The sequence below is a fragment of the Euprymna scolopes genome, chromosome 41 (assembly GCF_053919585.1).
Source record: "Euprymna scolopes isolate OS-2025 chromosome 41, ASM5391958v1, whole genome shotgun sequence".
Classification (NCBI taxonomy): Eukaryota; Metazoa; Mollusca; class Cephalopoda; order Sepiida; family Sepiolidae; genus Euprymna; species Euprymna scolopes.
In genome coordinates, this window is record NC_136522.1 from 22,742,488 (window position 1) to 22,758,567 (window position 16,080).

General features: G+C 34.6%; 1 protein-coding gene and 1 pseudogene across 3 annotated transcripts in view; both read right to left on the reverse strand.

Moving 5' to 3' along the window:
* LOC145266412 (uncharacterized) overlaps positions 1-16,080 on the reverse strand; it is a 792,722-nt gene that overhangs the window by 617,486 nt on the left and 159,156 nt on the right. The gene's annotated exons all lie outside the window — the stretch shown is intronic.
* Positions 11,781-11,898, reverse strand: LOC145266868 (5S ribosomal RNA; annotated as a pseudogene).

Below are 16,080 nucleotides of genomic sequence, written 5' to 3' on the forward strand. Positions count from 1 at the left end.
ATAAAAAAATATCTTCAAAAATGATAAAAAAGATTAATTTTTTTTTTTTTTAAATAAAACGACTAAAAAATAAAAACTTTAAAAATGACTTTAAAGAGATTTAAAATTAATAAAAAAAAACCCTTAAAAGTATTAAAAGATTAAAAAAAAGAATTATAAAAAGGATAAAAATTTAAAAGAATAAACAATATTTAAAGATGTTTTTTTTTTAAAGAACTCAAACTAACGACAAAAAAAACAAAAAAAAAAAAAACATAGAACATAAACTCGAAAATTCAATAAAAAAAAAATATTGAAAAATTCAAAAGAAAAAAAAAGAAGCTTTTTTTTTTTTTGTTTGTTTGTTACTTTTAAAGAGAGAAGTAGGGCTTTTGCAGCCAGAGTCAGGCGCTAAGCCGGCTTTCTCCTTAAATCTGAACCAGGCCGCCACCTCCATCCTTTTGTTTTTGAGCCCAATGGAAGATTTAATCCCAAGAGGGAAATCTCCCTAACCAATCTGTCATCAGTGGAGAACGGAAAAGATCCGACTTAGGGCGCTAAAGCGGTAAAAGATTAGACATTGCTTGTTATACAGGAGGAAAGATGAACCTGGGTGAGAGATGGAAAGTTGGGGATGAGAAGAGTTAATAGAGAAAGAAAGAGGGGGTGAGGGATTAAAAATAAGGTGTGTGTGTGTGTGTGCGTGCGTCGCAGCACCAGGCAATTCGGAAAATACACTTGAACGTCTGACTACTGAATCGATTTTTTTTAAATTTAACTCTAAAAATAAAAAAATTAACTCTAAAAATAAAATTGATGACTTCTGACCAGGGCTGTTCAAATTGCAACTCCTAAAACTGAGAATTACTTTGTGATCTTTCGAAATTTGGAAACATTTAGACTGCCAAACAGTCATTTTTTTTTTTAATAAATTTTAAAATTCTTTGAAAATCATCTTCCATAATCTATAATATAAATCTCACCTGTCTGTTTAAATGTATGTTTGTATGTATGTATGTATGTCTGCCTAAAACTTTAGACAGACGCAACGGATTTTCACGAGATCAGTATCATTTTGAAGCTTGACGTCTCAGATGACAAATATTGAAAAATTGGCCAAAAACATTAATTCCTTCACCCTCAACTGGGCAGTTTTCTACAAGAAAGGGTCGATTTTTTGTGAGCTACTTTTGCACGTCATCATATCGGTTGGATTGATTTTGCCTAATTTTAACGTTCTGAACTTCCAGTCGCGTCATGGAGTAGAGGTAAAACGTCAGATTTTCTTTCACTTTCTTTCCGCCTTTGCGTCACGGGTTCGAGCCTGCCTGCCTACTACCACTTTTTTTTTTTTTTTGCTCAACACACATCTCCAAACACCCGGGTAATGCTGGGCATCCAGGCTAGTCTGTATATATAAATGGCAAAATGTGTGTGTGTGTGTGTGTGTGTGTGTGTGTGTGTGTGTGTGTGTGTGTGTGTGTGTGTTTGTATGCCTCGCAAAAACTTTCCACACACGCGAGGGATCCTGACCATATCGGTATCGTTTTGCTCGATGTCTTAGATGACAAATATTAAAAAATTGGCCAAAAACATTCATTTTTCATCCTCAACCGGACAGTTTTGTACAAGGAGGGGGATCACTTTTTTGTCAATAGTTTTGCAAAGTCATCATACGCGCTTGCAATGACTTTGAACGGCAGCGGAGTCGTATATCATGGTGGCCATGGGGGTTAAACAGTTTGCTTTTTTTCACCTTTTTCTCCTTCACATTACAGGTTCGAGCCTACCTACTCTTTTTTTTTTTCCTTATTTCGAGGCTTACGTAATAGGATTTTTTTCCTTTTAAAACAAAAACTGAATTATTTTAGCATTCGCTTAAACTTTTTTTTTTTTTTTTCACACCTCTCTCCACCCAGGCGTCTTTTTTTTTTTTCTGGTTGTATTGACTCCTTACTACACAACCTCTCCATACCTGAGTAACACCGAGTATCCTCGCTAGTCTATAATATAAAGTGTGAATGTGTGTGTGTGTATGTATGTCCAGCAAAAAATCAAAAATCATAAAACAAACACCCACAAAGTTGGTATATTCTTGATTGGCATAACCCTGGAAAATCAATACTAAAATTTAAAAATTACTATTCTTTAGGATTCTCCAAGGTCAGGTTTTGTCAAAAACAATCAGTTTTTCAAATGTTATCTATTATGAGGGGCGTTCTAAAAGTAATGTCTCCTATTTATTATTCTGCCTGAATGGATCAGAGGGAATTGCAAATCGTATTGTTATGATGATTGAACTTATGCATTCATGACCTGTAAGTTTCATCTTTCTGTTGCAGATATTGACGATGTGAGATTCTAAGAAAAAAACCTCTGTCATGGACGTGTATCGAGAGCAGAGATACGTCACTGAATTCCTGGCAAAAGTGCATCAAGAATGGTGGTGACTATGTAGAAAAATAAATTCTAGAACACAAAAGGTCACTTGTTTTAATGGTACCATTGCCGCCTTGATAGCGCTTCAACCTTTTGGAGTTAAAAAATAGGAGGCTTTACTTTTGGAACTATCCTTGTATGACAAAGGAGGGAGTGAATGACTTACATTAATGGGCTGGGCAGAGGTGGAAAAAAACGTGAACGCGATTGAGAGAGTTAAAGAGATGGCAGTTTTAATATGGAGATGTTACACACACGTTTCCACATCTATTTTCTTTTTTGTTGTTGTTTTTTTTTTATGACCACAAGTAAGCCAGGTAACCATGCTAATGTATTATATAATTTTAAAAGTTTTGGAAGTTTTCCCTCGACAGAAAGATATCACTTAAAAGGTCAGGAATATAAGAGTTTGAAGGAAGCGCTGTAAAGGAAGTGAACTCTGGCCAAACAAAAATTCCCTGTGCAGACAATCAACATTCCTCGGTAGGGGCACCTGAAGTGATTTGCAATAAACTAACTCCTTCTTAAAGGGCAAAAAGGTAAAGCTTGGGAAAATGAACCTCCTGGAACTGCATAGGACCATATCTTAGATGAATAAAGAACAATGCACACCAGTCTGATTTTCGTACAAAAAAAAAATTGGAAGTTATATTCATCCAATCAGTTTAAAAATTGGAAAGAAACTTCAGTTCAGTCTGGAAAGACAATGGACACTCTCTGTAAGGGTAACTGCATATAGTAATTATGAGACAAGCGTTGCACGATCCGAGTGGAGTTTATAAGTAATGGTTAAAAAAAAACACATCAATTTTACAAAATTAACTTTAATTTTAACAATTTGGTTCAATTAATAACTTAATGATACAAAAATAACCTATTATATAAATCTCACCCGTTTGTTTAAATGTATGTATGTATGTATGTCTAAAACTTTCGACAGAGGCAACAGATTTTCATGAGATCGGTATCATTTTGAAGCTCCACCCTTCGGACAACAAATATCGAAAAATTGGCCAAAAACATTAATTCCTCCACCCTCAACTGGGCACTTTTCTACAGAGATGGTCGATTATTTATGCAGTCATTTTTTGCAAGTCATTCAACCCTCGTGTCCATGACATCGCTTAAAAGGCGTTATTTTGACCGCCCGTGATGTCACAACTACTGAAGGCACATCGATAAGACAGCTTCTTTTTTTTTTTTTTTTCAACTCTTTTTTTCTGGCATGTTACAGGTTCGATCCTGCTTTTTTTTTTTTTTTTTTTTGCGCTTACAATTTTCCTTTTATTTTTGCTCAAACAATACCCTTACACACACCTCCACTTTCTTTTCCGCCTTTGCGTCACGGGTTCGAGCCTGCCCGCCTACAAGGTTCTTTTTTTTTTTTTTTTGCTCAACACACACCTCCAAACACCTGGACAATGCCAGGCATTTAGGCTAGTTAAATTTAAAGCTCAAAATTTTATTCAAACAATAATTTGGCTAAAAAGAAATTCATAGTTTTATATGCGTGTGGATCAAATACTAACTGAAGATCTCCGTTGAGGATCAAATCCTTGATCTCTGTCAACTGTCCTTCTCCAACCTCAGGTTCAGGCATGCACCTCGGTGCCTGGAGAAAGAGTTCATCAACGAGGTCTTCTCTTCTCTTAGTTAAGATGAGAACATATTATATTCTCATTGTATGCAAAACAATGTTACTAGAAAACGAGAGAGAAATTCCCAGACGCTTAGTTTATAGTACATGTATGTCGGCATCTAATGACAACACAAAGAAGCGGGTTAAAATGTGTTTATTCAAAGTTTGCACCAACAAATAAGAGTAAGAGATAAAATAAAGAAACAAACAATTAATACGTCCCAAAAGAATCGAATGCATATAATTGTTACTTAAGTGAGGAAGAATTGTGAATCGCATGAAAGATTTATTTACAGTCGACACATTATGATTTCCTGGTAGATTCAGATCCGAGACCAAAAAAGAGGTGACTTCACTTTCGGAAAGGCCAGCAGATAGAGAAGGGAAATCAGTAAGATTTCTCTGAATCTCGCGAAAACTAGGACAAGGTCAGAGGTCCTCCGAGATCTCTAGACCTGACCCTCTTTCTAAACATTATCTATAATATAAATCTCACCTGTCTGTTTAAATGTATGGATGGATGTATGTATGTTTGTATGTCTGCCTAAAACTTTCAACAAATGTGACGGACTTTCACAAGATCGATATCGTTTTGACGCTCAACCCTTCAGACAACAAATACCGAAAATTGGCTGAAAACATTAATTCCTTCACCCTCAACTGTGCACTTTTCTACAGGGAGGGGGTCATTTTTTTTGCCGATAATTTCGAAAGTCATTCCCCCTTTTCGATTGTCGTCTAGCCTTAATTTAAGCCTATGTCATTTCCGGTTCAGTAATGGGTGCAACAGCAAAGACGTCAGGTTTTTTTTTTTTTTTTTTTTTTTTTACATGCATTGTCTCCATTGCAGTACAGGTTCAAGCCTGCTTGCCTACTACCACTTCTTTTTTTTTTTTTTTTTTTTTTTGCTCAACACACCTCCAAACACCCAGGCAACGCTGGGTACCAGGCTAGTACTTATTAAAAGAGAAATAACCTTAAAGGGGGGTAAGTTAGTTGTTCGTATACTCCCATTCTCTACTTAGTTGGCGCAAATGTGCTAGTGGGCAGTTGAATACCTGAGTAATAAAAATGAGAGGATTCACAAGTATGGAATCAGATTGGTCAGTTATATCATGATACCTTGCTCATGATTAAAAATGTGAGCTGTGATGGTCAGAGATGTTGTACTTGCTTGATAAAGAAAACTGGTTCTACCCAATTAGAGTAATAATCATTACAGGACAAAAGAAATGTATAAAACAGTGCAACAAAACTGAATTAACTCCCGGGCAGCACCAGGTAGCTACAATTGGTATATAAAACTGAAAACAAAATTAAGGAAAATTTGAATCGGAAAATTCCTGCCTTTGGCATACATTACTCACCAAACATTTTCAACCATGTATTATTATCCAATCATAAAAGATCTGACTTACCTACAAAATAAAAAAAAGGAGAGAATATAAAACCTATTTAATTTCATGAAGAAAAAAAAAAAAAAAAAAAAGATGTAATATTTCATATATCAGTTAAATACCTGACCTACAGCAGGAAAATTTCAAATTTCAAACATTTTTATATTGTGAAAAAATAATAGCATTCCATTAATTTATTTATTGCGGACTATTATCCTCATCTTTCTTAGATGTTGTTTGAAGACGTTTCGGCCAACTATTCCTCTGACCTTCGTCAGCTGGTAACTGCAACGGGATAGGAACTCCGAATCTCCTAACTGCATTCTTAGCAATTACTGCCATCGATAGTTGTCTCGACCCATTTTTTTTTTTTTTTTGGCTAAGTAAGCCTCTGGCTGGCTTTGGGTAGGATTGAAACCGCTATCTTAAGACGATTGAAACGTGGTGAGACGACAACAACTATGGATGGCAGTAATTGCTGAGAATGCAGTTAGGAGATTCGGAGTTCCTATCCCGTCGCGGTCACCACCTGATAAAGGCCAGAGGAATAGTTGAAACAACATCTAAGAAAGATGGGGATAATAGTCCACAATAAATAAATTAAATAATACTCATCTCAATAATGAATTCCAATTAAAAATATAAATATCATTCCAGTTTTAAGTTTCTGAATTTTTTTTTAGATAAGGATTGATTATTTGGATTCTTCAGACTACTATTCTCACCTTGAGTGTTATTTTCACATTTCAGTCACTATAACCTCTGACCTTTAAGTGTATATTGTTCAACTCTGGAATCTTGCTGCTGAATTTGGGAATCTTTCTATCAAATGCAGGAATTTCAAATGGACATCCTTATTTAATCCATGCTCTCATTTCGTCCGTCATGACTGGATAGGAGTTCTAAGTAATACGCATTTGTATTTTTTTTGAGTGTCACCTACACTGAGGATTGAACCTTTAACCTCCAGAAGAGTGTAATGTTACAACTGAATTTTACCAAATACTTTGTCCACTGCACCACGGATTAACAGAAAGATTCCCAAATCTGACAAGATACACCTGAAAAGGTCTGCAGTTACATCAATGGAAACGGTATGAAACTAACAGAAGTCTGAAAGGATCCAAATATAAACATTTCATTTTTGTAAAAACAAAACATGCTGTAACATCTGCTTTAAGTATAATTAAAAAGGCTATTTTTATACAAGACAAAGATAAAAAGAAAACTGTTCAACCAGCAAGCCCAAGACTGTTGGCCTGATTTTCATATGAAAAAAAATTTGGAAGTTATACGCATCCAATCAGTTTATAAATTGGAAGGAAACCTCAGGTCAGTCTCGAAAGACAATGGATACCCTCTGTAAGGGTATCTGAACATTGTAATTATGAGGCAAGGATTGCGCGATCCGATTGTTTATAAATAGTGATTGGGGGGGAAAAAAAAAAAAAAAAAAAAAAAGAAACATTAATTTTACAAAATTAGTTTTAATTTTAACAATTTGGTTCAATTAATAATTTAACCATACAATAATAAATTTAAATTTCAAAATTTTTTTCAAACAATAATTTAGCTAAAAAGAAATTCTTGATTTTATATGCATAAATGGAAAAATAGTTTCATATGCATAAAATGAAAAACAGTAAAAAAAATCATGACTTGTCCACCTTAATCACCTAACCTCTCTCCAACTGAATAAGTATGAGATAAACTGAATAGGAGAGTTTGAACAGAATAACCAAAGAGTTTTTTCAGTGCCTGAATAATGTTTGGGAAAGTCTACCTTCTACATTTTTTTGTAAACTGTTACTAAAAATGCCAAGAATTTGAAAGTGATGGTTTATTTATAAGTACGCAGGGACCCATGGTATAGCAGATAAATTACTTAGTAAAATTCAGTTGTAAGAAACGCTTTTTTGGAGCTTGAAGGTTCGTTGCTCAGCACGGGTAATACGAAGAATACAGTTGTGACTTAAGACTTCTACCTGGTCATGGCTGATGGAACAAGAGTTTGTTACCGTCGTAAATTAAATAAAAGGCCACATTGGAAATTCCGTGCAGATTACCGGACTTGACATAAAGATTCTTCAAGTTCAACAAAATACACCTGAAGAAGATTGGAGGCTACATCAGCTGAAACATGCAAATAACATTCAAGATGAAAATTTCGTTGGTTTCTGGGCTAAGAGGATGACCCTTGGAGTGAATGTGGCATTATGGTGCTGAAGAGTCTAGCTAGGAATAGTTTAGACAGTCATAAATCATGCGAAGAGATAATCAGCAGGAGCAGTTGTCGTAATTTGTTGCACATAAATAATAAAAACCATAATTTTGAATACTCCTTCTATATAGAACGAAGGAACATTCAAAGCTACTATTATGAACCTAAACTGCTTTTTATTTTTGGCTCCTTATAGTTTATCTTCTTTGGTCTGTTGCAGTATGATTTTTGACATTAAACTTGAAGTCAACCACATTGTAGTTGTAGTGTGCAGAGAAGAAGTCACATGGCAAGACGTTCCAAAGCTGGAAAGAAACTTTGTTCATAGATATTTTGTTTAATTTTAAGTATACAGGGGAAGGCATTTTTTTTTTTTTTTTTTTTTTTTTTTTTTTTTATGGTGGTAGGAAGACAAGTTCTTGGTATGACTAATGAAAATAATAAAAAAAAAAATCGACATGACTGTGAGTGATCTGAATACACCAGAATGTTGTGTGGTATCTTATCTGGAACCTACAAATAACAATGCAGCAAAAAAGGGATAAAAAAAAAAAAAAGAGGGGTCATAAATAGAACAGAACCAATGAGCAGTAAAGATATCAGGTTTCAAAAGGGTTTCCATGGTAATAAAAGCAATTCTTAATGTATGGTTGAAATAATAAAAAAGATTCGGCTAAAATCTTTCTGATTTAAAGCCAAGGAACAAAAATATGAGGGGGAAAAAAAACTCATAATACACTTAGTGTCTATTTCAAAACCTATATCATATTCTGCTTGCTCCTTCTATGGTTTCTCTGTACTTTACACTTTGAAAAAAGGCCAAATAAATTTTGGAAGGTCAAGCTGCTTCAAAAAATGCCAAATTTTCAAAATCTGGCTTTAATAAGGCCATCTGGCAGTGACCTCCCTTTAATGTAACCTTGTTTCCAACATTGTTATAATGGTGTGAGAAAGGAACTTGTAGTAATTTAGACATGCAGCGGTTCCTTACCAAAGAAACTCCACGTAATATTACAAAAAAAAAAAGTAAGAATTCAAAAGAAACAGGTTTAAAAAAAATAAAAAAAACAAAAAAAAAACATTGTCTGCCAAGAGATGTTGGACTGAAGGAGTAAATTAAAGATTGTCTTATACAATGTGATTTTATTATTTGTATTGAACTATGTAGCACAATATTACTTTCTGGTTTTTTATTAGTACTTATTAATTTGTCTTATTTGAGTCTGTTCTATATTTAAAATACAATGGATATTATTTTCAAAGAAATGTTAAACTATTTGCTGTGTGTTATTGATTTTTCTGTCTAAAAAAAACCTAATTTTTTGTGCTATCCAGAAAAATAGCTTTATCAAAATAAATATATATCAGGGGAGCTAATTCGAATGTGATCACAAACAATTTTCACTTTCGATATGATTTTCTTTTAATATTGAATCACTACTTATCAAGACCAAGAGCCACTCGAGGATAAGTATTAATGAGATGAATGGATTGTTGGCTTAATGAACGAGAACAACATGAAAGGATTTAAAATGACTAATGGAATAAACAAAGCCTGGTGGCTTATGAGGATCGTTTATGACAAGTGGTTGTTGATACTGGATTTGAAGCCAGTTATGTTGTAGTCTGCAGGGACGCAGTCTTGTAATAATGTGCACCACATGTGTAAAGTTCTTGGAAAGAAACTTTGTTCATGAAAATTTCGCCAAACTCTAGGCACACAAAGGGAAAAAAGAAAGTTCCTTTCAATTGTGGTAACAAGATGAGTTCTTGTGAATGCCGTTTTTGCTATGGAGTTACCAATCATCAAAGTGAAAGGCCCCTCGAGGACAAGAGAATGTGCAACTGAAATGATTGCTAGCTGAAAGATTAGTAAAACTATGAGAGTACTAACATTGATGAACTTAATATCCATGGAGAGTTTTCAGCAAGAATTTTGTTAACATTGAAATTATGAATTTTTTAGATGAGGTTTGATTATTTGTGTATCATTCAAACTACTGTTCTCATCTTGATGTTATTCTCATGTCTTGACCAATGTAACCTCCGACCTTATTCAGGTGTATTTTGTTGAACTTGGGAATCTGTATGGACTTTCTTTATTTAACCCACAAAGATAGCTTGCTTTCATTCCGTCAGTCATGACCAGGCAGAAGTCTTTAGTAATTCACAATTGTCTTCTTAGACATTAACTAGCTTGGGTGCCTGGCGTTTTCCGGATGTTGGAGGTGTATGTTCAGCAAAAAAAAAAGAAAAAAAAAGGGGGGGGGGTTAGGCACGTAGGCTTGAACACATGGCGCAAAGATGGAAAAGAAAGTGAGAGAAAATCTGACGTCTTACTGCTACTCCATGAAGCGACCGGAAGTTCGGAACATTCAAATTAGGCAAAGTCAATCCAACTGATACGATGGCTCGCAATGATGAACAATCCCCCTAAGTAATCCAATTTACAAAATATCTACTACTTATGTATACCCATTAATCCTTATCCTTGAGTGGCCTCCGGGCCTTGATAAGTGGGGACTCCTTTGTAAAAAAAACAAAAAAAAAAAAACTGTCAATATTTAGTTCAGTAATTTATAAAATTCTGATTAATTTAGCACCCCCTCCCCCACAGTTTCCTATCAGTGCATAAAGTAGTCATTTATTTATGAGGAAAATCTCTACTTAACTTAAGCTTTCTACAGCGATTTCATGTCTTTACTTGTCTACACAGGGTTTTAATGTCGCTAAGGGCCCTTTTGGATTAAAAATATAAATATTTCCTCAGTCTAGAAGGATTTCTCTTCCAATGACAGAGGACAGAACAGATATTGCACGTTGATGTTAGCCATAAGGCAATGTCTAAATTCATTTAAAATGACTAGATTTTAATTCATAAATGATTTAAGATAAATTTAGATATCTTTTTAGGCTAATTTCTTATACTCTTAAGAGAATTGTCAAGAGATAGTGTGACTTGAAAAGATTAGGCCTAATTGCGATAGACTGACGATTTAAACGAGAAGAAATGTATTCACATGATGAGACTAGTAATCAGAGATGAAAACATCAAATGACTAGAAATGATACCTGCTCTTTTGTGTGATCCAGAGAAGAAGCAGAGGAGAGATGCACAATAAGACGCATTAATATGTCGCGTGTGGCCTTCCATAAAACCACAATGAGATTAATTAAGAAACTGAATGAAAGAACACCTTCATAAAGGAAATTAACAGAAAAAGATTTCTTCACAAGTGAGCATGTCCTTATAGCTCTTCATTAGTGAATGAGTTTTAATTAAGAAAGATAACACCGCGCCACAGAACAAAGAGGTTAACATTTCAGAATTAAAAAAAAATCTATTTTTATGTTAGACTTTAATGGTTAAAATGTAAAAATAAATAATAAAAATGGAGAAAAATCTTTAGAAAAAAAAAAAAAAAAATTGAAAAAATTTTGAAAATAAAAAATTGAAAAAATTTTGAAAATAAAAAATTGAAAAAATAATTATAAAAATTTTTTTTAAATTTTAAAATAAAAAAATGTAGAAATTTTTTTTTAAATAAAAAATGTAGAAAATATAAAAAAATAAAAACCAGTTTTTTTTAAATTAAATTTGAGAAAATTGAGAAAAAAATTAAACTGAAAAATGTAAAAAAAAAAAAAAGGATTTACTTTTTCTCATTGAAGTGTGTGTGTGTATTCTTTTTGTATCAAATGATTGATAGTTACATTTTAAAGGTCAGCTTGTTTTTTAAGATTTGACATCCCCATGTGAACAAGTCTGGTAGGAGCTCTCTTCAAAGGATTCTATTACACTTGATACCCTCATGCAATGGCGCCAATGAACTAATATGCCACAAGACTATCCAACCAGTTATCCTCAATACAATACCGATATATAGCCATCCTCATAACGGACCGAGAGATTTAAGGGTTGTATTTCTCATATTCAATCGATGCTTCCATTCAGTCTCAAGAAACAATGGACACCCCTGTAAGAGTAGCTGCGCGTGTAATTGCGCAATCTCCAACCATACCTCTCCTGAACGGGTATTGCTTCAGTCCAGTGGCAAAGAAATGTCCAAGACTGACTGGAAACTATGCTGACATAAACGGAGAGTACATACAACACCTGGAATTTCCAAATGGTCATCCATTTTAGTACTGACCAGGCTCAGCGTTGCTTAACTTCTGTGATCTGACGGAAACTGGTGTGTCAACGTGATTATGCTGCATATTTTTCTCATATTAGCTTCAATTTTAAAGAGACATAAACTATGCTGTTTGGGAATTCTTCTAATTTTATATATTTATATTTGTTAAATCATCAAAAATTTAAACAAGGAATTATAATAAAGGAAAAATATTAACCCATAGATTTTTTAAAGATAGGCACTTTTCATCAGATTAAAAAAATGCGTCACTGTTAGCATAAATTTGAAAATTAGAAAAAAAAAAAAAACCTTTTTGAACTAAAAGGTAATTTCAATAGATTAAAAGAGTGAAAGTAAAAAAAGAAAGTCAAATAATTAATAAATTAAGTTGTATTCCAAACGAAGAATCTGGAATCCAAAGTCTGAATGAATTATATTTGTATGTTGTAGTTTCTGCCTATCTATTTGTTAATAAACATTTCTTCTTGGGGTTTTTGAGATAGTCATTAAAAAAAAAAAAAAAAAAAAAAAATGTCTTTTCACTATTTATCAGGGTTGGGATAGAGTCAGTGTTAGGTACACGGTGAAAGAACACCGTGATGATCAAAAATGGTGGAACTTTGGTAGAGTTTAATTATATCCGAGAACGGCTCAACAAGAACTGAATTACATTAGATTTGAAAATGATCATTCTTTAGCTAGCTGGGAAGCAACACCACGGTATTGTGTTCCACATAACCGTATATTCAGAGTGCTTTGTAAAGTAAATATCATTTTGATCAAATGGGGATATAATAATATTTAGGGGTGGGTATATAATCGTGCCAGACATTCAGAAAGGAAATAGTGACATTTTCATTCTTTTTATTTAGAACTTAAAAAAAAAAAAAAAAAAAAAAATCAAAGTAGAAATTCTGAATGAGGCTTGAAATGGACTTGAGGGGAGCGGGGGCTCATTGCTTCCATGAAAAACCAACAGGTGTGAAGTGGGGAGACTATAAATTTACCATTTCAGTAATTATCGTTGTACTTATACTTTTTCCACCCAATAAATACTGACCCCCTCCCCCCAAATAAATAAAATAAAGTTAGTCACACTTCTCAACCTATATATTCAACAACTTTTGATCTACAGACTTGAAATTTGGTATATAGGGTATTCAGACATGTGGGAAACTTTAATCCGTTTTCATCTGGAAAAAGGGCTGCTAAGGATTCAAAATTGAAAAATTGGTAGTTGGGCATCATTGGCTTTTTATTTGTTTGTCAACTGTTTCATGACTGCGCATGCACAAATCGTTCACATTGTTAAGAATAAGTAGGTTCGAAAACACTTTTTAAAAAAGATCATGCCAAACTGGCCTAATGGTTATTTTTAGGTTTTGGTTTCGATCTCAGTATCTCGAGTATTTTTTTTTTTTCATTACAAAAAGTGAAATGTTTAGAAATAACATAATACTTGCATGCACACGCCTCAGTTTTATTCTGTTTTTTTTTTTTTTGTTTTTTTTTTTTAAATTCATTAGGAATTTAACCTTATCTTTAATACTGGTCAACGCCGGGTCCATCTTCTAATATTGTATAAATTAATGTGCGAAATTAAAATTTTTCAGAAAGTTTTATAAAAAAATCCAAAGCATCAAATTTTTTTTTTAATAAGCACAAAAGTGCCAATTTGTTTTTACTCATTATGTTTAATGTTTGTGCAAAATTTTTTTAAAAATTCCAAGGCATAGTCAACGAACAAGGGTGAATTTATAGGCCCACCCTCCTTTGGTCGGGAATTGAGGGGGGGGGGGCTAAGAATAAAATATTTAAATCGTAAAGAAACTTTATGGACATTCTTTACATATGTTGTTTAGTTTTAACACTACAAAAACTTAGACACCAGGGTCGGAAAGTGGGATTGGGAAGTCAGTCGACCCCCCCCCCTCCAGGATGGGCACTCTGACCTGCAAAAAGTGCGTAGGCAGCCCCGTCGGCATTCCCAGCTGAAAGCGCCCCAGGCGATTAGCAATAAACTATCCCCTTTTGCAAAGAGAGAAACTAGAACTGCACAGAGCTAAACTCTCACTGCAAAATCAACAGGGACTGGATCATTATAGTTGATTTTGGGGACCAAGGATAAAAATCCCTAGCCGAGTTGAACACACTTTTTTTTTTTTTTTTTTTTTGTATTAGTTGGATTCTTCGGATTACTGTTCTCATCATTGTCAAACTTGGGAATCTTTCTGTCAAGCTCAGAAATCTGCACTGAATTTTGAATGGAACCATTTATTAAATCTATGAGGGACAGTATGCTTTTATCCATCAGCCATACATAACTGAGGTAGACCCACAAGGACCCATGGCATAGTGGATAAAGTACTTGGTAAAATTACACTTCTGGACGTTGAAGGACAATCTTCAGTGAAGGTGACACTAAAAATACAATTGCGAATTACTTTTTGACTTCTACTCAGTCATGGCTAACGGAACGAGAGCATGCTACCTCTAAATAAGAAGTTTCGTTCAAAATTCGGTGCAGATTCCAGAGTTCAACTGAAAATTCTTGAGTTCGACAAGATACACCTGAAGAAAAGGTCACATCGACTAAAACAGTGTTAAAATAACACTCGAGATGAGAACAGTAGTCTGAAGAATCCAAATAATATGAATAATCAATCCCCATATCAAAAATTTAGAAATTAAACATTTTTCTTATAGTGAAATAATATATTAAAAAAAAAAAAACAATTTGAGCCATTAGTTTTGTAGCTACAAAAAAAAAAAAAGGAAAAAAAAGGTAAAAATATAATTAAAAAAAAAAAAGATTAGACAAGCCGTTTTTTGAGTATTATTGTCGTCACCGCTGCCACTGTCCTCTACAACAACAATACAAACATCTAGACCACCACCGAGACCCCATAACACCACCCTCATCCAATACAAACGAATAGACATGAGCAACCGAGCAAATGTTGGCAAGGAGGAAGCAAGTCGGACACAATTTCGCTAAAAGGTCATCTCTCTTTCTCTTCTTTCCTCTCTCTCTCTCTCTCTCTCTCTCTCTCTCTCTTTTACATACGCCCCGTCGCCATAGCAACTGTATGCATATGTGAATGAAGGACCTTAGAAAATTCAATAAGGCCCCCATCAATATTGATTGTCCAGGGCCATCAAACCAAACACCTACCCAAGTCACCTCCCCACCCATTGCCACCACGGTATTCACTAAGCTTTCCAGGCATTCAGAATAATATAGAGCTGCCTTTTCTTGGTCCAACTCGGGCAGTCCGAAGGCAAAGCAGCGGCAAAAACAGGAGGAATCAACCCTTGGTCAATCAGTGTGTGTGTGTGTATACGAGGGGGGTGGTGTCTTTGTAGCCATGAGTGTGATCAATGGGAGGGGGCATTCTTTGTATCTGTGTGTACAGCCTAAGAATCGGACAGGTTGGGTCTGCATGATTGGTTGACCCCCCCCCCCCTCGTCTCCATACCTTACTTTGCATTGAAAAAGGAGAAAGACAAAGAGGTGAGAAGGCCTTGGTCAGCGAGCGAGCAAGCGAGAGAGAGTGTATATAAATGTGCACCTAGTCAGAGATTTCGCCTGCATGCAAGATAATCCCCCCCCCCCCAATCATTTGAAAAGGAGGAGGGAGACTACTTTAACTGAGACGCCCTTCGTCCACGAGGGGTAGGGGAGATATTGATAGATATGGATTTGGTATAGAAGCAAATTGGATTTTAGAAAACCTTTCCGGCCTTCTTATATTCCAATAACCAAAGCACGTATTCAAAACGTATTCCTTATTTGAAGTTTTAAATGACTTGATGATGTCGAAGAGAACAAAAGAGACAGAGGAAGAAGAGAGAAAAGAGAAAGAGACAGAAAAAGAAAAGAGAAAGAGTGAGAGAACAGCTATTATATAAAAGACAAGTGTTTATGTCCAGATAGAACTTATAAAAAATACGTAACAAATATCCATATAGTTTTTATTTATTAATTTAATCGGTCTGGGTGCCCGACGTTGCCTGGGTGTTTGGAGGTGTGTGTTGAGCAAAATAAAAAAAAAAAAAAAAAAAAAAGTGGTAGTAGGCAAGCAGGTTCGCACCCGTACCGCAAAAGAGGAATAGAATGTGAAAAAACAAACAAAAAAACGTAACGTTTTGCCGTAGCGTCCATCACCAAACTGGAAGTGACAAAGGTTTAAATTAAGGCTAGTCAATTGAAAAGAGAAGATGACTTTTGAAAATATCTGCGAAAAAAGCAACCCCTTCTTGTAG